This window comes from Melospiza melodia, chromosome 5 (assembly GCF_035770615.1).
Source record: "Melospiza melodia melodia isolate bMelMel2 chromosome 5, bMelMel2.pri, whole genome shotgun sequence".
NCBI classification, from domain to species: Eukaryota; Metazoa; Chordata; class Aves; order Passeriformes; family Passerellidae; genus Melospiza; species Melospiza melodia.
The window spans coordinates 92,271,908-92,298,128 of record NC_086198.1 but is presented as its reverse complement, the minus strand read 5'-3'; the positions used below and the strand labels follow the sequence as shown (position 1 = coordinate 92,298,128).

Sequence of the window (26,221 nt, the reverse complement as noted above, 5' to 3'; positions counted from 1 at the left end):
TGCCCCCCGGGGTGGGCTCGGGGTGGTCGTGGTGGCCTGGGGGTGATGGAAGGGGCGAGGGGAGCGATCCAGGCGTGTGCGTGGAGTTGGGGCACCCCCGCCCTGCCGGCGCTGAACTTGGGGTTTGGTGTTTGTGTGTTTGTCGGTGTTGTTTGTTGGTGAGAATGAGGATTTCTGAAAGTGAGCGCGGGCTGGGGATCTTGGATTTGCTCCCTTGGAGCGGCTCCAGAGGAGGCCACTGAGTTGATGGGAGGGATGCGAGGAAAGGCTGGGAAAATTGGGATTGTCCAGCCTGGAGGAGAGAGGGATCCGGGGAGATCTAATGGGGCTCTGTCAGTGCTTGAAGGCAGCACGCAGGAAAAATAGAGAGAGACTTTTTATAAGGGTGACAGGATAAGGGGGAATACTCTCACGCTGAGAGTATGGTTAGATTAGATGTCAGGAAGGAATTCTTCCCTGGGTGAGTGGTGAGGCCCTGGCACAGGTTGCTCAGAGAAGCTGTGGCTGCCCCGGGATCCCTGGAAGTGTTTAATGCCAGCTTGGATGGGGCTCTGAGCACCCTGGGACAGTGGAAAGTGTCCTTGCCATGGCAGGGGATGGAACAAGGTGAGCTTTAAGGTCCCTTCCCACCCAAACCATTCCCTCATTCTATGAACTCCCACCTGTGGATCTGTAGTGACCCACAGGGCTGGACACGGGGGTCCAAGCTGGGGACACCACTCCAAAACCCAAAAAACATCTGCAGGGCAGGGCCACCATGGCCACAACCTCCTGCCACCACCCAGCACCACCGGGGTCCCTGCACGCCTCCATCAGGCTCAGTGAGGAACCCTCCTGAATCCCTGGGCACGTCCAGGTGGCCAAAAGCTTCTTTGGGGACCAATATTCCAGCTTGGGGACTTGTGGCCTGGCTGCTCCCTGGGCCATCCTTCCAGGAGATGCTCCAGGGTGCAGAATTGGAAGGGAGGAACCCTGTGTGGTCTGAGGGCTCTGTCCCTTCCTCCAGAGCTCTGTCCTGTTCTCCAGAGCTCTGTCCTGTTCTCCAGGGCTCTGTCCCTTCCTCCAGGGCTCTGTCCCTTCCTCCAGGGCTCTGTCCCTTCCTCCAGAGCTCTGTCCTGTTCTCCAGAGCTCTGTCCTGTTCTCCAGAGCTCTGTCCCTTCCTCCAGGGCTCTGTCCTTTCCTCCAGGGCACTGTCCCTTCCTCCAGGGCTCTGTCCTGTTCTCCAGGGCTCTGTCCCTTCCTCCAGGGCTCTGGCCCCTTCCCACTGGCTCTTCCCACTCCTCCAAGGGTGTGTCCCCTCCGACGGGAATCCCAAATGGGAATGTCCCTGCTGCTGTCCCTCTCCAGGCTCTCCCACGCTCGGGGAGCTGCATCCTCCTCCCTCCTCGGCCAGCGCTCGCTTGTTTCTGATCTTGGATGTCATCGAGGGTGGAAAATGTGACAGGAAGGAAGGGAGGCTTTTTTTCCCTCCTGCTAAATATGGACTGACATTAAAAAAAAAATAAAAAAAATCCGAATACTGTCGTGAAAGGAATCCCAAGCTCTGTTTGTGGAGGGGAGAGCAAAGATGTTTTGTGCCTTTTCATTTCCAGCTGGGAAGTTTCGCAAGGAGCGCTGGAGTCCTTGCCGGGAGCCTCAGGAATTTACTGAGCTCGTTCACAGGACGCTCTCCCAGCGTCTTTTATGCTAAAATAAAAATTAGTCATCCTTTTCTCTGCCTGCCCGTGGCTGGGGGAGAGCTTGCTGCAAGCATGCAGGATGCTTGGAAATATTTAAGGATTTATTTTTTTTTCCTCCTGTACAAGGAGTTCTAGAAAGGACAGGAAATAAAAGCGCGGCCCCAACAGGAGTTTTTCATCTTTATTTTAATTCCTGTTGCTGCAGCAGGGGAAGGATGTGCAGCCAGGTTTGCAGGGAGGATTTGTCTCTGTGGAGCATCAGATGGAAACTGTGCTGGTTGGGAAAGCACCACTCCCAGGCTCGATGTGGATGGTGATGGCATCGTCACAGGGATCACAGGGGATGGTGATGGCACTGCCACCTCCCTGGTGGCTTCTGCTGTGGCCAGGTGAAGAGCTAGGAAGGTTTTTGGGGAACAGGGAGCCCAAATCCCCTGGGATCTGGGGCTGCTGGGGAGACAGAGACTGAGTGGGCACTGCCACCTTCCCATTCCACAGGTTTCTTTCCATCCCTGCTGGAGAGCTTCCTGGGGGTTTCTGCCTGATCTTTATTAAAACAGCTTTGCTTAAAGCACCTGGTTGGTTACAGCTGGCTGAAGGTGGTGGAGTCATCCAAGGAACAGCTGAATGTGTCCTGAGTGCTCTGCTCTGGTGACAAGGTGGGGATTGGTCACCAGATGATCTCGGAGGTCTTTTCCAGCCTAAATGGCTCTGGGATTGTGTGAAAGCACTGGGGGGTGCTGGAACAGATATTTCCCATTTCCAGCGTGCTGGTGCTGCTGTGGACTAAGGAGACACAGCCCTGCCCTCCTGACACATCCCTCACAAACAGCTGCACCTCTGTGCTGCTCTGTGATCCTGCTCCACGTCCAGCATCATCATCCTCATGCATGAGTGGCTCCAATTCCCCTCTCCCTGTCTCCTCCTGCTGCCAGCCTGCATCTGTGCTGCCCCAGCCCTCTGAGTTTCCAGCAGGGTAATCCCAATGCAGAGGCTGTGTGACCTCTGCTGGGCTTGGCTGACACTCTGTGCTCTGGGGGATGCTCAAAACACCGGGGAGCGTGGGGTGGGATATCCTCTGTGGGACTGAGCACCTGGAGTGCTTCCATGGGGTCAGGGGTGCCACCTGTAGGGTTTCCATGGGGTCAGGAGTGTTCCATAGGGTCAGGAGTGGCACCTGTAGGGTTTCCATAGGGTCAGGGGTGGCACCTGTGGGGTTTCCATGGGGTCAGGAGTGGCACTTGTGGGGTTTCCATAGGGTCAGGAGTGTTCCATGGGGTCAGGAGTGACACCTGTGGGGTTTCCATGGGGTCAGGGGTGCCACCTCAGGGTTTCCATGGGGTCAGGGCTGGCACCTGTAGGGTTTCCATGGGGTCAGGAGTGTTCCATAGGGTCAGGGCTGGCACCTGTAGGGTGTCCATGGGGTCAGGGCTGGCACCTGTAGGGTTTCCATGGGGTCAGGGCTGGCACCTGTAGGGTTTCCATGGGGTCAGGGCTGGCACCAGCTGCTCCTGGTCCCCCCTCCTGGTGTGACACGGTGACCCCTGGCAGCTGCTCTCTGGGCTCATTCACAAATCCCATTTTCCCCTGGGAATCAAAGCAATCCCTGGGCTTTCCCCTGGCTGTGGAAGTCACTGGGAGGCAGGCAGGTCTGTGAGCATCCCCAAGGCTGCAGACAGGAAGAGTCACTTGAGCAGAGGTAGGAAATGTCCACCTGGAGAGCGGTGCCTGATTCATCTCCTGCTCTTTAACCCTTTCCCCCCTGCTTTCAGTGGCATCCTGCTGCTTTCCTTCCAGGCTCAGAGCCCAGGGAGGCTGTGGCTGGATCACAGAGCACTGCTGGGTTTCGTGTGTTGTGTTTCTGTGGTTTGGGGTGTGTGGTTATCCAAACTGGATAACCAGAACATCAGCAGTCACATTAGGGAGGATTAATATTTAATATCTAGGGTATGAACCATTGTGCTTAATCACTATCTGAAGGGCTTAGGAAGAGATTTAGTGATAAGCAAGTGATTCCTGAGCTGTCCAGAATGATTTCTTGCATCTTCCTCTGGAGCAGCAGCTCCTGGGTATCGCTGCAGGCTGGTGCAATCCTGTTCTTCCTGATGCCTCCAGTTTTTATAAGTGGCTAGAGTGGCTTTCATCACGAGTGTTTGCTGCTCATTAAACCCCCAAATTAAACTCTGGAAACCCTTTTTCTCTGGTGCAGCTCACGTGGCTGGGCTGTCAGAGTGCCACCTGTCAGCACTTGAAACTTCTGTGTGTGTGGGAAACATGTGGGATCCATGGCATTGTCACTGTCACACACAGGCACCGGTGAAGGGGCAGCTCTTAATTTTTTTGTCTGTCTGACCCCTTTAGGAGGATTTCCAGGTCATCTCCAGGCTCCCACCATGGTCCTGGAGCTCCCCATGAGAGCAGTGCTGCTTCCCCAGCTGCTCCATGTGGCCTGACCTGGGTTTTTTCTGTAGTGCAGCAAGGTGGGAGCTGCCCCTCTGGGGAGGGGTTGCTGTGTTTGTGCAGGGAGGAGGGGATGGTGGGGAGTGCTGGCTCCAACAAGAACCTAAAGTGACTCCAGAAGAAGCAATAAAGGTTCTCCAAGGGCTGGAGCCCCTCTGCTCTGCTCAGGCTGAGAGCTTCTCTCACCTGGAGAAGAAAAGGCTCCAGGGAGACCTCAGAACCTCTTCCATGGCCTGAAGAGAGGCTCCAGGAGAGCTGGAGAGGGATTTGGGACAAGGGATGGAGGGACAGGACACAGGGAATGGATTCCCACTGCCAGAGGTTGGGTCAGACAGGATTTCAATAAGAAATGTTTGCCTGTGAGGGTGGGCAGGCCCTGGCACAGGGTGCCCAGAGAAGCTGTGGCTGCTCCATCCCCAGGCTGGACAGGACTTGGAGCAACCTGGGATGGTGGAAGATGTCCTTTATCATGGCTGGGGGTTGGAATGACATGAGCTTTAAGGTCCCTCCCAACCCCAACCATGCTGTGATTCCACAATTCTGTACCAGAGCATTCCAGTCATGCATCTCCACAGCCCCAAGTCCTGCAGGCTTGAGGTTGTGTCTCCATGGAGGGAAACCCTGTGTGCCTGCCCCTCCCTGCCTCCCTCCCTGGCCCAAATCAGGGCTCTCCTGGCTGGAGGCATCACCCACAACTTTCAAACCCACCGTGCTGTGGTTCTTCCTGTGGTACCTGTGTGTTTATGGCAGCTGCAGGTTTGATGGTGGCAGTCAAAACACCTGAGTGTGGGTTGGGTTTGGCACATTGGTCATGCACAACGTCCTGGTGTCTGCTGTAACAGGCATGGAGCTTGGAAATCTTTATAGAATTGGGATTCTTTTTTTCCCAAAAAGACCTGTGGAAGAATTACACCTGTGGGAGAATAACAGGTGTGGAGGTTGGAAATCTTCATAAAATTGGGACTATTTTTTTCCCAAAAAGACCTGTGGAAGAATTACACCTGTGGGAGAATGAGTAACAGGTGTGGAGGTTGGAAATATTTTTAAAATTGGAACTAATTTTTTTCCCCAGACAGAAGAATTAGAAAATCAGGGAATAATTTGGGTTAGAATGGACCTTGAAACTCATCTCATTCCAGCTTAAATAATAATGATAAAGGACACCTTCCACCATCCCAGGTTGCTCCAAGCCCTGTCCAACCTGGCCTTGAGAAAGCTCCTTTTCTTCTCTGTGCAAACAAACAGATCACTTGCTCAGGCAGCAGTGACTCTTTATTCCAGAATAATTTGTTGTCCTAATTCCTTCCTGTTGAAGCAACTCCATTTTGCATGGAATAATTAGCACTAATTTGGGCCTGGGATGGGAAACAAGAGTTCTCTGACTTCAGAGGAGCAGATGAGAGTGTAACCTCTGCCTTTCCCACGTGAGTCAGGTCATGCCATGCCATCTGAAGCAAAATTAAAAGCTGTCTGTGAGCCCAAGCATTGCAGGGTGGCAGGAGGTGGAGGTGTCACCAATTTGAAGCTTTCTGCTGTTGCAGGGAGCCGAGCACAAGTGTGGTGAGGGGAGGAACAGAGCAGCACCTCCTTCCTTCTTGGCTGAGGCTGAGGAACAAATAAACAGAAATGTTCTCACTGCACTGATGTGAAAAGCTGCTTCTGAGCCAGCCTGGCCTGTTGGTGGATTCCTGGCACCCCAGCCAAGCACTTGAGACCTTTTTATTGCCACAAGGAGGATTTCCTCATCCTGCCCCGCAGTCTGACTCCATCCACTGCTGTTTTCTGGTCCTTCCAGGACATCCCTGCTCTGCCTTCCTTTGTGAGGGAAGGGAAAGCAGCCAAATCCCTTCCCTGCCCCAAATCCCTGCATGTCTGAAGAAGGGGGGGTGCAGGGCATCCTTCCTGCTTTACCCAGGTAAAATGAGATGAATTTCAGTGCAGGTTCAGTGTTTGCTGATGGGGTTGTGAGCACTGAGGCCATGGACATCTCTTCAGGATGAGTCCTGGAGGAATTGGAAATGGGAGATGTCCAGCCTGGAAATGCCAGCTGGCAGAAAATGAACTTTTATTGGCTTGATACGTGACCAGCAGACCCCTTGGTTGATTGATGCTGCTTAGACACAGAGTTTTAAAACCTGAATTCATAATTTGGGGGTCCAGGACACTTCTTGGCACTGCAAACTCCATCAGTAAAGGTGTGTTAGAGGCTCATTGTGTGTGACAGTGTTCACAGGGGTCTGAGGATGAGGGAAGAGATGAGGATCTCTCCATCTTTCAGAAGACTGATTTATTATTTCACTATATATATTACATTAAAACTATACTAAAAGGATAGAAGAAAGGATTTCATCAGAAGGCTAGCAAGAATAGGAAAAGAAAGACTGTTAACAAAAGCTTGTGTCTCAGACTTTCTGTCCAAACCATCTCACTGTGATTGGCCATTAATTACAAACATCCAACATGGGCCAATCACAGATGCACCTGTTGCATTCCACAGCAGCAGATAATCAATGTTTACATTTTGTTCCTGAGGCCTCTCAGCTTCTCAGGAGTAAAAATCCTAAAGAAAGGATTTTTCATAAAAGATGTCTGTGACAATTGTGGAGGTGCTGCAGCAGCATACCTGTCTGAAAAAGCAGGGTTTGGCCTGTTGGAGCTTGTTGGTTTTGTGCATGAAGTAATAGGTGAGAGGAAGGCTGGATGCAGGTATGAGCAGTGAATCAATCAGCACTGGATCGCTCTGGGGCTGAACCAGCCCCCCCAGCATGACTGTCCTCCCATATCATGAGGTTTTGAAATAATCTCTGATTGTTGTGATGATCTAAACCCCAGGGGGGTTAGCTGGCTTTGGGCTCCACCCCAGCAGTGGTGACCTTGCTCCAGGGCTGAGGGGAGCAGCAGTTCCTGCTGAGGCTGCTGAGGCCAGGATGTGTCCCTGGGGCTGTTCTTCCCCAGGGAGCTGGAGATCATCTGCCCAAAAGAGAATTTGTGGAGCTTCTCCCCAAAACTGCCACCCAGCCATCCTCACTTGTCCTCTGGGAGCACTGATGATGGAATCACAGAATCACAGCGTGGTTTGGTTGAAAAGGGCCTTGAAGATCATCTCATTCCACTCCCTGCCATGTGCAGGGACACTTTCCACTATCCCAGGGTGCTCCAAGCCCCATCCTTGGGCACTGCCAGGGATCCAGGGGCAGCCACAGCTTCTCTGGGCACCCTGTGCCAGGGCCTGCCCACCCTCACAGGGAAGAATTCCTTCCCAATATCTGATCTAAACCTCCTCTCTTTCAGTGGGAAGCCATTCCCCCTTCTCCTGTTGCTCCAGTCTCTTTTTATATTTTTATAATATTAGGAAGGCCCCAGTTAGGTCATGCCAAAGCCTTCCCTTCTCCAGGCTGAGCAATCCCAGTTCTCTCTCTTTCCTCACAGCAGATCTGATCATCTTGGTGGCCTCCTCTGGACTCCTTGCAAGAGGCCACAGTGGTGAATTTGCCAATTAAGCAGCAGATCCACAAATCCCTGGCATTGTCTGAGCTCCATCCCTGGCATTGCCTGAGCTCCATCCCTGGCATTGCCTGAGCTCCATCCCTGGCATTGCCTGAGCTCCATCCCTGGCATTGTCTGAGCTCCATCCCTTCCTTTCCACCTGGATTTTTGGAGGTAGTGTGTCAGTTCCTCCTCTGGGGATTTCAAACACTTCAATCACAACCTCAGGGCTGATGGGACTCATTTGTGTCAGTCCCTGCTGTTGTGCTCCCTGTCACACAGGGTTCTGCACCCAGGAAATCTGCTCCTGGCCCCAGTGGGGTTGCAACCAGCTCAAAGTGCTGCTTGCTTCCAGCCACTCCATCCCCAAAAAACTCTGCTATACCCAGTGCAGACCCAGCCCTGGACCAGGGACAGGAGCAGCAGGGCTGGAGGAAGAAATGACCAAGCAAGGCAGGGAAATAGGTGACAAAAAAAAAAAGCCAGGAAGGAAGTCAGGTCTCCAAACCAGGAGCAAAAGGATCTGCCAATCCTGATGCTGTTAGAGCTTTCTGGAACCCTCAAATAAGTAAATCTCACTGAGTAAGAGGAGAAATATGAAGAACAGGATTTGCTTTTGTGTGTGATTTTTTTTAAAAAGCATTTTAGTGGTTTATAAAGATTCCAGCACAGCCTCCTGTTCCAGGCACCATGATCAGCACAGGAATATCCTGGCTCACGACCTGCAGGTCGAGAGGTACCATCAGTTTTTCTGCTGATATTGTGTGGCAGGCCAGCATGCAAAACTTTTCCTGCTGCTTTACAATTTGAATCATGTTTTTATCACACCAGCAGATAATCATCTCACTCGTGTTGCAGAAGCCCAGCTCATGTGGATGTGTTTGAAAATAAATATATTCACATGTGTTTGCCAGTGGTGTTGAACACATGGTGTGTCTCAGAGCCTCTGGATTTCACTCTTGCAAACTGGCCACTCTTGAAGGCTCAGAAGTACAACTTTATTCCAAATGCTGCAGTTTCATACCCCTTCCACAGCACTAATGCCATCCCCTCAATGATGAATTAGAGATGAATGGAGACGAGTTAGAAATGAATAATAAATTGGAAAGCATGGATAATCCTCGAGATTTTCTCTTGAGGAGACTTTAAACCTATTTGGCTACAGGCAAATAGATGTTTTTAATCCCAGTTGCTGTGTAGAATTTGCATCCTCGTTCTGGTGGCAGGGTGAAAATGCCAGGTGGCATCTTTGGGTGCCTTGGTGGCAGCAGTTTATCTTTAGATACTGAGACTGGGATTAGAGAGGTTCAATTATTTTCTAATCTTATCTAGGAGTGTGCTTGATAACCCTTTCCATGAAGAAATTTTCCTTTCTATCCAATCTAAACTTCCCCTGGTGCAACTTGAGGCTGTTTCCTTCTGTCCTGTCCCTGTTCCCTGGGAGCAGAGCCTGATCCCCACCTGGCTCCATCCTTCTGCTAGGGACTTGGATTCAGACAACTCATTTATCATCTTTTTATCCCTGTCTTGCCCTTCAGTGGTGGTGTGAGGGTTATTTTTTAAAATCTGTGGCCCAGCCATTTGTGCTTGAACTGGGGCTGTGGTTCTAGGTCTGGCCTCCCAGAATCCAACATCCAACTGAATAAAAGCAGGGATAATAAATCAGGAAAAGGCTAGCTGAGAGAGGAAAGCAGCTGTGGAAGGGCTAAGGTGGATCCCTGCTCTCCTGAGAGGTAAATAAAAGGTGCAGTCATGTTTTCTCATCTCTCTGATCCCCTTCTCAACTGAGGCTCCAGAAAGGATGGCAAACCTGGTGGCTGCCTGAGCTTGGATCCATCAGCATTTAGGATGGTTTGGAAGGGTCTCCAAGTGAATTCATCCCTCTTGGTGGCTGTTGTGGGGGTCCTTGTGGCACCTCATGTCCCTCAGCCAGGGCTGCAGGGGAGCTCTTGGTGATCCATGTGCAAAGCCAGTGCTGCAGGTGCATCTTCCACAAAGGTGACACATCTGATCCACCCAGGATTGGCTGTGGAGGCACCTGAGTATCTGATACTGCTTCTTGTGTCCAGGTCTTATTCATGATATAACGATGGATTTACTCCTCACTTCCCTTAAAATGTTTCAGAGCAACTTCTGTGCCTGTGCAGAGGTATTTGCCTTTTTTTCTAGGATATTCTGTGGAGGCACCTGAGTATCTGATACTGCTTCTTGTGTCCAGATTTTATTCATGATATAACGATGGATTTACTCCTCACTTCCCTTAAAATGTTTCAGAGCAACTTCTGTGCCTGTGCAGAGGTATTTGCCTTTTTTTTTTTTCTCCAGGATATTCTGTGGGGGTTGTTGGAGTTTATGTAACTTCCCATATGTTGCCCTCTTCTTGTAGAAACTTGAAGATAAATTGTGAAATGCAGGGAGCTGCTTTAAAAGGATCCATCCTCAGCTGGAGCTCATCCTGTTTGCAGGCAGAAAGGGGAACCTGGGAGCCCTCAGTGCCTGTTTGCTCTGTGGCACAGCTGAGTGAGCAGCATGGCATGGAGCATCTGGTGCTGCTGCAGGGAGCTGGCACGTGCTGGGAGGGTGGTGCTTTCTCCATGGAGGGGCTGCAGCATCCCCTGCAAGTTCTTTCCTCTTTCCAGAGCTGCTGCATTCCCTGCAGGCCCCTCTGCCCAGCACAGAGGGTGTTTTAGGTGGAGGTTTAAGTCAGGATTTGTTAAACCACTTTGCTGGGCCTGATCCTGCCAGGTGCTGCTTGGTCTGCATTGCCATGTGTATCAGAGAATCATGGAATTGTTTGGGTTGGAAAAGCTCTGTAAGATCTTTGAGTCCAGCCATTCCCCCAGCACTGCCAAGGCCACCACTGACCATGTCCCCAGGTGCCACATCCACATGGCTTCTAAATCCCTCCAGGGATGGGGACTCCATCACTGCTCTGGGCAGCTGTGCTAAGGCTGGAGAGCCCTTTCCATGAAGAAATTTTTCCAATATCCAATCTAAAGCTCCCCTGGCCCAGCCTGAGGCCGTTGCCTCTCCTCCTGTCCCTGTTCCCTGGGAGCAGAGCCTGACCCCCCCGGCTGTCCCCTCAGAGCCACAAGGGCCCCCCTGATCCCCCTTTGCTCCAGGCTGAGCCCCTTCCCAGCTCCCTCAGCCCCTCCTGGTGCTCCAGACCCTTCCCCAGCTCCACTGCCCACATCAAAGGGTCTGAGGGTGCTCAGTGTCCTGCAGATCCACATTTCTTGAGCCACAAGCTCAGCTGGTAGGAGATTCATGGCTCTTGTTCTCTGCAAACTTAAACAAAGCCCTTCACTCATCACCCAGGTCATTTCTGCTTATCATTTTTGAGAATGGTTCAGTCCCAAGTGCCAAAGGAGTTGTAGGCAGGATGCTGGCAGAGCTTGGAGCTGCCTTCCCCTGGGGCATCACACCATGTGCAGTTAGGGTCTCCCAAAACATCCCTTTCCATTCCCTCTGCAACCCCCCTGGAGCAAAGCCAGGAAGCCCAGGCACTGAACAAACCCCTCTTTGGAATTTCAGGGCTGAGAAACTGAATTTGTGCCCTGCCTATTGCTCTTGTTTGTGGACAGAGAAGGAGGAACTAACTCTGTGCACAAAGTGGATGGGAGAGGTGGAAAGTCCTGAGGGGAAAAAGTGCTTCAGGGATGAGCCACAGCAGGTCTGCCTGGGTCCCTTCTTTAGGGTCCCTTCCAACACAAACCATTCCATGATTCTGTGAAGTTCTGGCATTCTGGGCAGCAGAAAAAGGCAGAACTTGTTGAGAACTGCCTGGAAACTTCAGCCAGGGCTCCTGGACAGCCAGTGCTGGGAAAACTGAGCTCCCCCACATCCAAACCCAGGAACTGACCCATTTGGGGTTTTCTGAAGTTACTGCAAGATCATGAGTGTCTTTAGGAAGCCAGGAACTTTGCAGTTGCTCAATACTCACTCAGCTGCTTTGGCATGGCTTATTTGGAATGGCTTTATTTTTGTAGGATGGATTCAGAGTTCCCAGCGTGGGATCTTTGGAGATGAGTGTGTTTAGCTGCTGTGGAAAGAGGTCCTTGAGAGGTGGGGTCTGGCTTGGTGGCTGTGGCTTCGCTGGAGGTGACATGACAGACCAGAACACCAGTCTTGGAGTTTAATTAGTTTAAATGTCTCTGCTGCACAAAACAAATTCCTGCCTTTTGCTGCCCAGAATGCCAGAATTTCATAAAATCTTTGAATCATGGAATGGTTTGGGTTGGAAGGGACCCTAAAAACCATCTGGTTCCAACCCCTGCCATGGGCAGGGACACCTTTTACTGTCCCAGGGTTCTCCAAGCCCCATCCAACCTGGCATTAAACACTTGCAGGGATCCAGGGACAGCCCCAGCTTCTCTTGTGCTTGAAGGGTGCAAATCTCACAGGCTCAGTTTGGGAGAGAATCTTTAAAATTGTATTTTGAAGCTTGCAAGGATTCATCCTTTCAGAGAACTCATGATGCTCTGTGTGTACAGGGAGATTAATTTTGGGCTGTTCAGTGCCCCACAGGCCAAGGAAAGTGCCATGGATTTAAGGAAATTTGAGTTCCTGAAGCCAGAGAAGGTATCCCTGCCCAGCTAAGATCATTCTTTATATTTAATATTGAATTCTCCCTCCCCTGCTGCTTCATTAAGGCAGTGGAGTTGCAGAAATGTCAGTAATTAACTAATGAAGGACAGGGGGGTAGTGCAGTGACAGCTTCCATAGGTGCCTGCTGTTATTCCAGGCTTTTCAATCCAGCATGGAAAGGTCACCTCTGCATTACCCATCATGGCTGGGGCTGCTCCCATCCCACTTCCAGAACTTTCTGTGCCACTTCAGCTGCTCCCAGCCCCTGTGATGGTCCTGGCAGTGCATTCCATGTCCCCCCTCCAAAATGGGATTCCAGGCAGGCTCCCAGCCCTGCCATCAGATCCTGAGCCCAGGGCTAGGAACAGGTTTGCCACTTCCACTTTTTTTGGTTTTTTTTCCATTTTGCCTGTTACAGGAATTGTTGCTGACCTTTTTATTGTATTTGTGTTCCCCCCCATATGAAGGAAGGAATGATGAATCTGACTCCATGTTCTCAGAAGGCTAATTTATTATTTTATGATACTATATTATATTAAAGAATTATAAACTACACTAAAGAATACAGAAAGGATACTTAGAGAAGGCTAAAAAGATAACAATGAAAACTCCTGAGTCTTTCCAGAGTCCTGACACAGCTTGGCCCTGATTGGCCAAAGAGTGAAAACAACTCCCAGCAGAATCCAATGGAACAATCACCTGTGGGTAAACAATCTGCAAACACATTCCACATGAGCACAACACAGGAGAAGCAAATGAGATAAGAATTGTTTTCCTTTTCTCTGAGTCTTCTCAGCTTCCCAGGAGAAAAATCCTGGGCAAAGGGATTTTTCAGAAAATGTGGATGTGGCACCTCCTCAAGCATTCCTTGAGCTTTGTCTTCTCTGGCAGGACTGGGCTGTTGGCACAGGGCATTTCCAGGAGGATTCTTTTGTTCTGGAGGTGACAAATGGCAGCTCAGCTCCTTTGGGATGCCGTGACTCTTCCCAGGGGAGCACCTGGAATGCAGAGCTCAGATCTCTGTGTCTCTCCCTGAATGAAATCCTTATTTAAGGTCCTGCAGGCTCTGCCCTGGGGAGATTCAGAGTTCAGCCACTGGATTCATGAATTTTGGTGGGTTTTTTGGAGAACCAGTCCTGTGTCAAGCCTTGGCAGGTGCTGTGGCACAAACCCACCTTTGGACTTGGGCTGCCAAGTTCCATCCCTGGGCCAGCTCTCAGTAACAGTGGCTTTTGCCAAAGGCAGGATGGAATTTGGTGTCCTTCCTGTAGGAAGCCCTTGCAGTGACCCTCCTGTGGCTCTTCAGCCAGTTCTGAAGCATCTCTGGCTACCCCAATTTGCCTGTGGTCACTTGATGTGCAGTTCCAAATGACCCTGTGGTGTTGGATGTTACATTAGAATACATTTTTCTCATTGCTGATGGTTTTACTTCATATATATTTTAGAAGCTGGGCCATGATTTTATTAGAAACTATCAAAACATTGAATAAAACACTCCAAAGCTTTCAAAGCATTTGAACTGTGTTCTCCCCTCAGACATTCTCAGTCATTTCCATCCTGGATCTGACCCCCAGGTTGCAGGTTGCTCCTTGGATCCACCTCCAGAGAGAAACAAGAGGCTTGAGGAACATTGGGAATGCTGGTTTGGGGGAGAGGAACTGAAAAGGAGTGTGGTGGTTAAATCTCTTCTTGCTACTAAGAGCCACTTGAATTTATTTTTGGGAGCAATTTTGGTCCATCCTGTTCTGGAGCTAAATTCATTATTTACTTTTTGGATTATCTCTTCCTTCCCTCTTGGCCTCCAGCTGCCAAAGCCTCCCTTCTCCCCCCATGCCCTGGCACCCAGAATTGCAGCATCCTGAGCTCCAGCACTGCAGATGTGCCAGATGGGGACACTGAGCTCCTGCAGGTCGCAATTTTGGAAGCAACACAAAAATGATGATTTGAGAAAAACTTTCTTTTTGTACTGAATTTTGTCAGAGCCCAGCAGTGTTGAACAGGCACCTCAAGCTTTGTGCCAGAGAGCTCGCAAGTGTTGCTGCTGTTCATGGGATGGTTTGGGTTGGAAAGACCTTAAAGACCAACAATTCCAACCAGCAGGGACACCTTCCACTAGACCAGGTTGCTCCAAGCCCCTCAAACCTGGCCTTAAAGCCACAAACATCCTCTGCTTCTGAAAACCTGCCCCCTTTTGTCCCTTTGCTGTGGACAAAATCACACACCAAACACTTGCCCACTTGATTCTCACATCTGTTATTTTTCTTTCCTCTGTTTTTTAGCAGCTTTGAGTGCAAAGATGCCTATTTGTTGTTTCCTGGCTGCAGAGTTGAAACTCTTTAATATTCCTGTCTTCTGTGAGCTCTGTTCCATGAACCTTCCTTCACTCCCCACCCTCCTCCCATTTATCAAAGCCTGCCTTGCTCACACATTTGGTGCCTGATGAGGGCCTGGGGTTATTCCCATTGTGTCACACCAGGCTGCCTGCTGTCCCCAGGGAGAGGGGATGGGTGTGAAATGAAAGGAGAGGAGGAGTTGGTGCTGTGGGACTGAGAATTGCTGGTCTTTGAAATGCCCTAAGCCTGGAGTCTCTTGCTTGGAGAACAGGCCCAATGATGCTGGCCACTTCCCACTCCAGTTCCCTATTCCTTGGTCCAACAGGGATTTATTCCCTCAGAAATGGGGCTCATTCATCCCACTTCAGGTAATGGGCAGCTGAGGAGGCACCAATTTAATTTTTTCCTAGAATAGAACATTCTGCATTGACTTCCATGTTTGACAGTTAGCTGTGAAACCTTGTGGTCTTTGATTTCAAGTGCTGTGAGCTGAACTCAGTGGTTTAGGCACAGAATCTCTGAATGGTTTGGGTTGGGATCTTTAAAGACCATCCCATTCCAATCCCTGCCACAAGCAGGGTCACCTTCCATAGACCAGATTGCTGCAAACCCCATTCAGCCTGGCCTTGGACACTTCCAGGGATGGGACAACCTGTGCCAGAGCCTCACCACCCCCACAGGAATAATTTCTGCCTAATATCCAATCCAAACTCTTTCAATTCTGTCTTCCAGCCTCTCCTTCACCTTAGTGTCAGCTCTGCCTCTTTCACCATTAACATCTGCACTTAATATTCCCACTTCCCGCTTAATAATTAGAGGGATCAAGCCCTGTCTTGTCCAAATTGGGAGTTCTCTGTGGCCCTGGTGAGCAGCACTGGCCCCTCCATCAATCCCTGGCTGAGCAGGGAGGGCTGCTGCCCCGGTGCCAGGAGGAAATGAAGGTGCCAAGAGCTGCTGAGTTGTTTCATGGCAGGGTGAGCTGATGTAAGATGGAGCTGGTGTTGTTTTGGAGAGCTGATTTTTCTGTTCTCTCCTTCCTGCACGTGTTGGACCACGTCTGGTGGTGAGTAAGGCAGCTCAGCTTGCTTCCCGTGGCGTGCTCTGGCACAGCACCCTGGCCTGGCCAGCACTGGGGCTGACACAGAGCCTGGCACAGCTGGTTCTGGGGGTGCTTGGAGGAGAAGGGAGCTCTCACCTGGTGGCACTGGCCTCTCTGATCATCCAGCACAGAATCCCCAGCTCCACTGGATGTCCTGCAAGCCTGACTCCTGCCTCTGGTTAGGCTGAAAGGAAAATGTGGGAACCAGATGTGGCCCACCAGCACTATCTTGTTTAACACCCCATCTCCAGATGTTTCCAGCTTGTAGTGCTAATTTCCACTTGCAGTTATCCAAGAGACAAATCCAAGATGCTTGCTGCCTGTAGAAAGAGGAGTCCAGCTGACCTCAGTGTTCTCTCTTGCTTTGCTCAGTCCCACATCTCTTCCACCAGGTAGGACAAGCCCATCTCCAAACTGTCCCTTCCGTCTCAAAATTCATCTTACAGTGAAACTTTTCCTTCATTCTCTGGATAAGAGGATTGAAAAGCAAGAAGAATTGGATTTTTGCTTTATGAAGAGGAGTCCAACTGACCTCAGTGTTCTCTCTTGCTTTGCTCAGTCCCACATCTCTTACACCAGGTAGAACAGCTCTGCCCATCTCTAAACTGCCCTTCCCACTCAAAATCATCTCAGAGTGAAACTTTTCCTTCATTCTCTGGATAAGAGGATTGAAAAGCAAGAAGAATTGGATTTTTGGTTTAGAAAGAGAAGTCCAACTGACCTCAGTGTTCTCTCTTGCTTTGCTCAGTCCCACATTTCTTGCACCAGGTAGGACAAGCCCATCTCCAAACTGTCCCTTCCATCTCAAAATCATCTTACCGTGGAATTTTTTCTTCATTCTCTGGGGAAGAGGATTGAAAAGCAAGAAGAATCAGATTTTTGCCCAGGAAATTTTGTGCTTTTCAAGGGCATTTCATCACATCCTTTTTTGAAGGCTGTAAGAACAGCTTTCTCCAAGGGATGCTCTTCCCTTGGGACTGCATGTGCTTTTCTTAAATTTCACCAGCACGTGACCACAGGGCATGGAAGGACTTGCAGGAATGTTCCTAACTCCCTTTGAAAGGCAAGCTGTTCTTCCAGCCTCTTGCAGAATCACTCTGACAGGAGACTCTGCAATCAGGCTGCAGAGGTAATTGCATTTGTAATGTGAAAGACAGAACAGGGTCTATAATTCTCATCCTCAACAGGCTCTGCGCAGGGACTCAAGGTAATAAAAAAAAACCCAAAAAAACAAAACCCAAACCAACAGACCCAATCACTGCTTCTGACATTTGTGATTGGTCTGGGCAAAATATTAGGAAACAACATACTCAAGGGGACAAGATGATCTCATACAGCTGATTTTAAAGCAACATGCTCCCATGGAAATTTGTTTCCATGCCTGTTGCAGAGCCCTGGCTGCTGCCTGGATCTCCCTGCCCCCCCTGGCCCACCTCAGCTTCGTCAGCAAGTTCCAGTTCAACTTCTGCCTTTTATTTTGTGCCTGTACCTGAGTGAGCTCCATTCCTCAGTAACAGCTCTTTGTCAGAGGAAAGGCTTCCAGGATGCTGCCAGCTACTCATTGTCCATTTCCTGAGGAGAACTGCTTGCTTTTAAGTAGTTTGCCTGAAATCTTGAATATTCCAGTGCAGCTAAGGCTTCCTGTGTTGGTTTGCTTTCCTGGGATGAAGTTCCAGCCACCCACATGAGCTGTCTGGATTTAGTTTGGAGTCTGGAGAAGAAATCTCTGCTGCAGGGTTTCACCATCACTGTGTTGTTGTTCCTCTGACATTGCGATATGCGACTGTCCTGGATGTGGCAACTGATTTACGAGCAGCAGCTCCCCACTGATTATTGCTTGTTTATTGCTGTTAATTGTTGAATTTTGAGGGGTGTGGGGACAGGAGCTGGGCTGGAGCAAGCTACAGCCTTGAAGGTTGGAGGTTGGATGTAGCAATGTTGGAAAAAATCACATTTGGATCCCTTGGCTTGGGTGAGGGATGCTTCTGCCATGGCACATCCTCCCTGGTCCTTCCTCCAGTGCAGATCAGACCTTTATGATGTTCATAGCTCCTCAGTATGAAGGCAGTGGAAGGATCTTGGCATCCCAGGTGGAGATGAACTTGTTTGCATCCAAGTTCCTCAAGGTTTTCCTCTGATAAAGCCTTGGTGCTCCCCATTTGGCTGGCTGGAACACCAGGCTGATTCTTTCTTCCATGTCATCATGTGGGCTTTCCCAATAGAATGTTGCTCATTCAGTCCCATGTTTTGAAAAAGAATAGACCAGATTATCTTTCCAGAGCCTGACTCTTGCTGGTTTTTCAGCTGCTGTGGCCATGAATGAAGTGATGCAGGAGAAACTTCTCCAGAACTGACTGTACCTTCCTCTCTGTCTCTGAAGGCTTTACCCTTCCTGAAAGCTTTCCATTCTCATTAAATCCACCCATAGCAATGAAACCTGAAAAAACCATGAACTCCCACCTCCAGCAGGCTGGCTGGTGCTGGTGTTGTTTGGGTTTTTAACTGGGGAGAATGAGTCAGCTTGTCCTCAGAAAGCACCAGGACTATCAGCACCGCTTGACCATCAGTTTCCTGTTGCTCCCTTTTGTTTCTCTCATTTTTTTTATTTTGTTGAAGCTTTTAGGGCCTGGATGCACAACTGTGAGAGTGTCTGGATGTTTCCCATTACTGGGACTCTACTGTGTGTGTCTTCTCTGATTATTTTTTTTCAAAAGGACGACCAGAAAGATGCAGAGATCAAGACCTTGTCTGAACATCAACTTCCAGAATCATAACTCAACTGCTGGCCTTAGAGAGCTGTCAGGTCTTCAAATAAATCTTTATAAATAAATTCACACAACTTGATTGCAATGTTGCTTAAAGCAGATCTTAAAACATGTTAACTATTTTGGGGTAAAGCTTTAATGGTAGGTTAGGTCACAGAGGACTGATGAAGTTACGGCAAACTCATACCAAACTCTAGTGTTTGGTCTCTGGGATATGGCCTTGGTGTCCCAGCCCATGTTTTGCATGCTGGGCACTCCTATTTTTTATTTTCCTAAAAGAAAGGAGCTCAGGGATGTACAGGAATGCCAGAGCAGAGCTTGTGTGCTGGGGTGCTGAAGGCACATCTTTGTCATGTCAGCATGTGGGAATATCTGCGTGGAAACCTGTGCTTTTGGGGATGGGAACCATCCTGAGTGAAGGCAGAGCAGATGGGACATGCAGCCTGAACCAGCCTGTCTCGTTTGTGCTTTATTAATTAGACATCTTATCAGAGTCATCTGTGTTTTCTTTCCTTTTCTCCTTTCCAAACCAGTTCTGCTGCTTCGCTGCCCGCAGAGCCTCTGATGAGGAGCCCAGTTTGAATCCCTGAGAGTTGCATGGCAGCACTTGTTCCTTGTGCTGTGTGTTAGCAGTGTAAAAACTTTGGGGAGAGGACTCAGAGGAGTTTTGTGAGCTCTGGGGAATCAGAATTTTGGGTGTTGATGGTGCTGTCCTGGTTGCACATCCTCCCCCTGTGTACTGTCAGTGTTTGTAAGAATTTCCACGGGTTAATCACAGAACCACAGAATGGTTTCAGTTGGAAGGGGCTTAAAAATCAACTTGTTCCAAACCCTGCCATGGGCTGGGACAGCTTCCACTGTCCCAGGGTGCTCCAAGCCCCCTCCAACCTGGTCTGGGACACTTGCAGAGATCCAGGGGCAGCCACAGCTGCTCTGGGCACCCTGTGCTGCTGCTTTCTGTAGGATGCTCAAAAACTGCCATGGATCAGGAAGGTGACTGGATAAACTGGTGGAAGGATGATACAAAGATCCCTGGGTAGAAACAGTCAGTGCTGAAGACTGGGAAGTGTTCTGGGGAGGAAATGGTAGGGACTGGTGTGGGTCTGACCTTGCTAGACCTGCTGCTGATTGCTGTTGGAGGAACTGAATTAAGCAGATCTCAGATGGGGTCTGTTGTGCTCATGGGACAGTGTCAGGCTGTCCCTGTGCACATTCAGTTTTAAAATTTCACTGAAATGGACAGAAGCCTTTTCCAGTGCTGGGGTGGGAGCCAGGAGTAGGGATTTTCTCACATTTCCCTTTGAACCTTTATCTCCCAGCAGGTTAACTTCTGAATCCTCAATGTCAGTGCCCTTTATCTGTATATAAGGTTGTAAAACCCTTTGAGTGAACCCCTTACAGTCTCAAGCTGCTCCAATGGAGGTTCAAGTCGGTCATTAGGAGGAAATTCCTCATAGAAAAGGTGATAAAATATTGGACTGGAACTGCCTAGGGGGTGGTGGAGTCCCCATCCCTGGAGGTCCTTAAGGCAGGACTGGATGTGTCACTCAGTGCTCTGGTCTGGGTGACAGGGTGCTGATGGGTCACAGATTGGACTCAGTTATCTTGGAGGTCCTTTAGGGCCTGGGTGATTGTGTGTGTGCCCATCTCTGAGGTGGGAGATGGTGAAACAGGAGCTGGATTCAATGATCCCTGCCTGGGTCGCTTTGAGCTCAGGATATTCTGTGATTCTCTGAAACCCCATAAAGACACCCTGAGTATCCTTTCTGACACCTGGCTCTTGTTTTATGGCCACCATTTGGTGAGCTGAAGGGAAGACCTATGGATTTGCTTTGTCTGATGCCCTTCCAGTAAAAATTCCCACTCCCTGAAGGAGCAGCAGGATCATCCCTGCACACACAGCAGGGAAATAACTTTTAACAATGGGCTGGCTTGGATACTGCCCAGATCCCTTCTCTTAGAGCAGGACAAGAGGATGACCATGCCCAGGCTCTTCCCTGGCACACACACTCAGAATATGTTATCCTTGGAGTCCTTTTCCCAGGCGTGGCATGCCTTTGTGCAGGCACAGCGTGTACCCTGCTAATGGGATGCTGGTGGCTTCTGGCAGCCCCTTAATTGGGTCCCTGGGTGCTGGGATATTTCCTGCTGCTGCATCCTCTTCCCACAGCTATTCCTCCACCTTGGGAACCTCCCTGCTGATGGAGATGTGCTGCTGAGCTCTCTGCAGTGCCCAGAGGTTAAATCCCAAATAAAGCTTTGGGATTGCTCACAGCCCTGGGGAGGGATGCACACAGTGAGAGGTTGCTGGAGGGATTTTAATTGTGTTGTGTTTATCGAGCTGCCTGTAAACACAGCAGGAGCTTGCTGCTTCTCCAGAGCCTGGGAGCCAAAGGTGGATTGATCTCAGGGAGCTGTGGGACCCAGGTACACACTGGTGGAGATCTCAGCTGGGTTATTTCCAGCTGAGGATGAAATTTCTCTGTTTCCTGCCCTTCCTCCTCAACTCGTGTCAAGCTGTAACGATTTTATAACCCAACTTTGTCAGCTGATTCCTCCCCAAAGCAAGAAGCCCTGTTGCTAGGAGTGGGGTGTGGGGGGAGAAAAAAAACCTCAGGAATACTCATGTTCAGCAGTCCAGCACTGCAGATAACATTGAGTCACTGCTGAAAGCCTCAAAGCAAAACAGATGTTCAGTTTCTAGTGACTGAGTAAGTATTAAAGGTACCAGATGAGCAAAGTTTTAACTGAGATACTTCATTTGTGGTTGGCAGCTGAGACAAAGCATGAGCAAACAAGGTGCAATGCAGAAATGGTCTCCCTCCTGTCTTACACATGCTGGTGTGTTTTCATAAAACTTTTTTTGTTCCATTTTTTCCCCCATTTTTTAAATATGTCTTTCCTGCTTGACTCATTCTCTCTGTAGTTGTAACCTTTAGTTCTGGGTGGGAAGGCAATTATTTTGTGAGACGTGAGACCAGTGGCAGGGTGAGTGGGCTCTTGTTGCTGCCTCTGTCATCTCCTTGTTTGACAAGTCACTTCTCCAGGAGCAGTTTGTGTCTCTGAAGTTGGGGATAATTACATGTGTTGGCAAAAATAAGGGAACTGGACTTAATGGTGCATCTGCTCAGCCTGACTTTTGAATTCATGAATGAGTAGAAAACTTGGAATGTGGCTGTCATGCAGCTGTTAGCCTTCCAGCAAGAGACAAGTTTTGATGATTATATTCTTTAAAAAAAAAAAAAAAATTAGGATGAGGACTGTGATTCCAGGATGGGCAGCCAACACTGGGAGCTTCTTGAGCTGCTGCTGGTGGAGGAGTTGGGTTCTTTTTGCTTTGATCCCTGGTGAGGAACCTGCAGCACTGTCTGGCTGTGTGGAACAGAGGTGCTGAATCCTTCCTTGCCACCCAAACCTGAGCAGGTGATAACACAAAAGGGCAGGAATTGTGTTCTGTCTCTCGTCATGGGCAGCTTGTGGATTCCTCAGTGAGTAGCTAACCTAAAATACATGAGAACCCTGAGAAAAAGGACCATGATCAGAGCTTCCCTCCTTGGTAAGTCCATAAATCAGCTCATTCTGTATTTTTGGAGGAGTGACTCTCATTGTGGCTGCTCAGCTTGGCTCTTTGCTTTGATCCCTGGTGAGGAACCTGCAGCACTGTCTGGCTGTGTGGAACAGAGGTGCTGAACCCCTCCTTGCCACCCAAACCTGAGCAGGTGATAACACAAAAGGGCAGGAATTGTGTCCTGTCCCTCATCATGGGCAGCTTGTGGATTCCTCAGTGAGTACCTCAAGTAAAACACATGAGAGCCCTGAGAAAAAGGACCCTGATCAGAGCTTCTCTCCTTGGTAAGTCCATAAATCAGCTCCCTCTGTGCTTTCTGGAGGAGTGACTCTCATTGTGGCTGCTCAGCACCACAGGAAGGACAGAATAGACTTTGGAGACAGAATAGACTTTGGGGACAAAATAGATTTTGGGGACAGAATAGACTTTGGGGACAGAATAGATTTTGGGGACAGAATAGACTTTGGGTTGCTTTCCCTGGGCTGTGGGAAGTGCATTTGTACTGCTAAGCCCACGTGGGAGCTGAAGCCAAGGCTCCATCCCGCCAGTCCTGCAGGATTTAAGGGTTTTTGGCAAGTTCTAGATGATTTCTATTAAGAAAAAGGCTTTTTGGATCTCTTCTGAGGGTTGCCTCCCTTTGGAGGCTTTCTCAGGAGCCCATGTGCTGAGCACTTAATCTTCCACCCCACTTAAGGGAAGAGGGACAGACACCAAACCCTGTTGGCACCTTATTTCACTTAATTCTCTCATTTAATTGCTCTTCCTTTGCTTTTTAAGAGAATCTCTGCCAAAATCAAGAAGCTCAAAATTAAAGTAATTATTGTGGTGGTGGAAGCAATCAGAGAGGCCACACCAGGCTCCTGCTCTGTGTGCTGTGGAGGAAGGAGCAGGCTGGGACTGAGCTCATCTCCTGGGACACACTGAGCTCCAAGAGTTAATTTTGTTCCTGACTTCTCTGTCCATGAGTAATCCATTTGTGCTGGGAGGAAATGGCAAGTTCTTGCAGTGAGGACAGGCTTCACTGCTGGAGAAAATGATGCCTATTTATCATATGATGCTCTCTGTGCCTTTTTTTATTTGTCCTTCATCTGAACTAAGCTCTTTGGTGATGAGCTTCCCTGTCTGACAGCAAATTTTGTAGAGGTTTACAAGTGTTTTTTTTTTCTTTCCTGCATTTGCTGTTTCCCTGCAATTCCTCACCAGTTTGTGCTGGGAAGGAGCTGGACAGGAAAGGAGCTGGGAGTCCTGCTGGGCATCAAAAAAAGTCCCCAAAAAGGGACAGTGGTGGCCTGGGCTGGGGGAGACAAAACTCTTCCAGCAGGCCCAGGGAGGGGATCCTGCCCCTCTGCTCAGCACTGGGGAGGCCACACCTGCAGCACTGGGTGCCAGCACAGGAGGGACATGGACAGACTGGGGACAGCCCAGGGAGGGGCTGGAGCATCTGTGCCCTGAGGAAGGGCTGGGAGAGCTGGGACTGCTCACAAGGAGAAGAGAAGGTTCCAGGAAGGGATGGGAGAGCTGGGAATGCTCACAAGGAGAGGAGAAGGTTCCAGGAAGGGATGGAAGAGCTGGGAATGCTCAGAAGGAGAAGAGAAGGTTCCAGGAAGGGATGAGAGAGCTGGGAATGCTCAGAAGGAGAAGAGAAGGTTCCAGAAAGGGATGGGAGAGCTGGGACTGCTCACAAGGAGAGGAGAAGGTTCCAGGGAGAGCTGGGAATGCTCAGAAGGAGGGGAGAAGGTTCCAGGAAGGGATGGAAGAGCTGGGAATGCTCAGAAGGAGAGGAGAAGGTTCCAGGAAGGGATGGAAGAGCTGGGAATGCTCAGAAGGAGAAGAGAAGGTTCCAGGAAGGGATGGGAGAGCTGGGAATGCTCACAAGGGGAAGAGAAGGTTCCAGGGAGAGCTGGGAATGCTCAGAAGGAGAAGAGAAGGCTCTGGGGCCTCATCCCTGTCCACCCACACCTGCAGAGAGGACAGAGCCAGGCTCTGTCAGGGGTGGCCAGGGACAGGACAAGGGGCTGTGGGCACACACTGACCACAGGAGGGTCCCTCTGAACAGCAGGGAACACATTTTGGCTGTGAGGTGCTGACACAAATTGCCCAAGGATGTTGTGGATTCTCCATCTCTGGGAATACTCAGTATTTTATCTGTCCACAGTCATGGGCAGCTGGCTGTGTGTGGCCCTGCTGAGCAGGGAGTTGGAGCAGACAATCTCCAGAAGTTTCTTCTCACCTCCATCACTCTGAGACACAGAGCTCAAGGTCCTCAGGAGATGCAGGGCTGGGCTGAGCCCTCTGCAGGGGTGTGACTCGTGCACAAATGCATTTGGCATTGAACAGCACTGTGTGATCACATCTCCTTTGCTGTAAGAATGTAAAATGGCTCAATAATGCTTCTCCTGCTGTTTTGGATTAATTTCTGTCTTTATGCTGTGTGTTTTTTATGCTTGTTTCCTCCTTTCACCTTCCCAGCTGTCTCCTCAGAGCAAACTTCCGTGACTCTTATTGTTCTGCTTGTTTTCATTCTCCTTCTTGGGTAAATGTTTGGTGGGGGTTTTTTAAGTGTGGTTTCCTAAAGCTCTGCAAAATGCTATTTTCCTGCTCCATTTTAAAGTATTACTTGCAAAAGAAAGAGCAAGGAGCTTTAATTCAGGTGCATGACTTCCTTTATCTGCTTTTCTTTTCAAAAGTGACTAAAACCACTGATAAATAATGCTAATTTTTGCTGCCATCTGTGAATGCAGGACCAAGCTGTTTCAGAGCAGCGTTTTTAGTGCTGTGTCTATTCAGGAGGGAAGGAAAAAGGCTCTTTGCTTTAGCAGCACTAACCTATCTCCCACAAGTTGTAGTCTGTGCTCCCATCTACCACTAAAACCCAAAGCAAACAAAGATTCTTGCAGAGACAGGAAACCTTTTGGGTGTAATTGCTGGGAGGTCTTTTTGCTTGCAGGATTTTTGGGTTCACCCAGAAAAGCAGCCGAGCAGGGCTGCGGTTCGCTGGGCTGGGTTTCTGATGAGCTCTCACTGGGCTTTAATTGGACTTTTTTGGCAGCTCTGGGAGTTTCAAACGCCCCTCTGCAAGAGTCTCCTGGCCATGCTGAGTGAAAATGTCCCAGGGAGGGAGGGAGGGAAGGAGGGAGGGAAGGGCTGGTGCATGGTGGAGGCACAGCTGAGCTACGCCCTGATGACAGCCCTGCCTCCAGGCTCCTTTATTTTGGCCTGGAGCCTTAGTTTACATAATCCTGCCCTGGTCCCTCATCTTGTGCATGGATCAGCCTCAGAAGACCCTCCAGTTTGACCAGATCAAACTGGGAAGCAGCTCTCTCCCATCATCTGAGCCAAGAGGTGCTGGTGTTGGTGCAATCAGGTGGCTTTGGCTGGATCAGACCTCACCAGTGCCAGGACTTGATTTGGGGGCTCTTTTGGAGGCTGGAAAAAAGAAACCAAATCTTGAACATGGTCTGGAGAGCTGTGGAACAGGTGTGGCTCCTGGAGCCTGTGTATTGAATAGGTGCAGCCCTGCATGGGGGAGCTCTCACCTGCACAGTCCAGGTGGCTTTTTCCCATGGGATTATCTCTGGGTTCTGTGAGGTTCCCAAACCAGAACTGGGCTGTGATTTAGGATCAGTTTCCCATACCAGAATTGGACTGTGATTTAGGATCAGTTTCCCACTTCCAAACCAGAACTGGACTGTGATTTAGACCAGAACTGGACTGTGATTTAGGACCAGTTTCTCCCAAACCAGAACTGGACTGTGATTTAGGATCAGTTTGCCCCAAACCAGAATTGGGTTGTGATTTAGAATCAGTTTCCCATTCCCAAACCAGAACTGGACTGTGATTTAGGACCAGAATTGGACTGTGATCTAGGATCAATTTTCCAAACCAGAACTGGAGTATGATTTAGATTAGAATTGGGCTGTGATTTAGGATCAGTTTCTCCCAAACCAGAATTGGACTGTGATTTAGGATCAGTTTCCCAGACCAGAATTGGACTGTGATTTAGACCAGAACTGGACTGTGATTTAGGATTAGTTTTCCAAACCAGAATAGGGCTGTGATTTAGGATTAGTTTCCCAAACCAGAATTGTGCTATGATTTAGGATCAGTTTCCCAGACCAGAACTGGCTGTGATTTAGGATCAGTGTCCCAGAACTGGACTGGGATTTAGGACCAGTTTCCCATTCCCAAACCAGAATTGGGCTGTGATTTAGGATCAGTTTCCCAAACCAGAATTGGGTTGTGAT

The 26,221-nt window shown here is 49.5% G+C and overlaps 1 protein-coding gene across 2 annotated transcripts in view; it reads left to right on the top strand.

The window, feature by feature from the left end:
* The window catches only part of PTPRA (protein tyrosine phosphatase receptor type A), a 132,305-nt gene that overhangs the window by 129 nt on the left and 105,955 nt on the right, over positions 1-26,221 (top strand). The gene's annotated exons all lie outside the window — the stretch shown is intronic.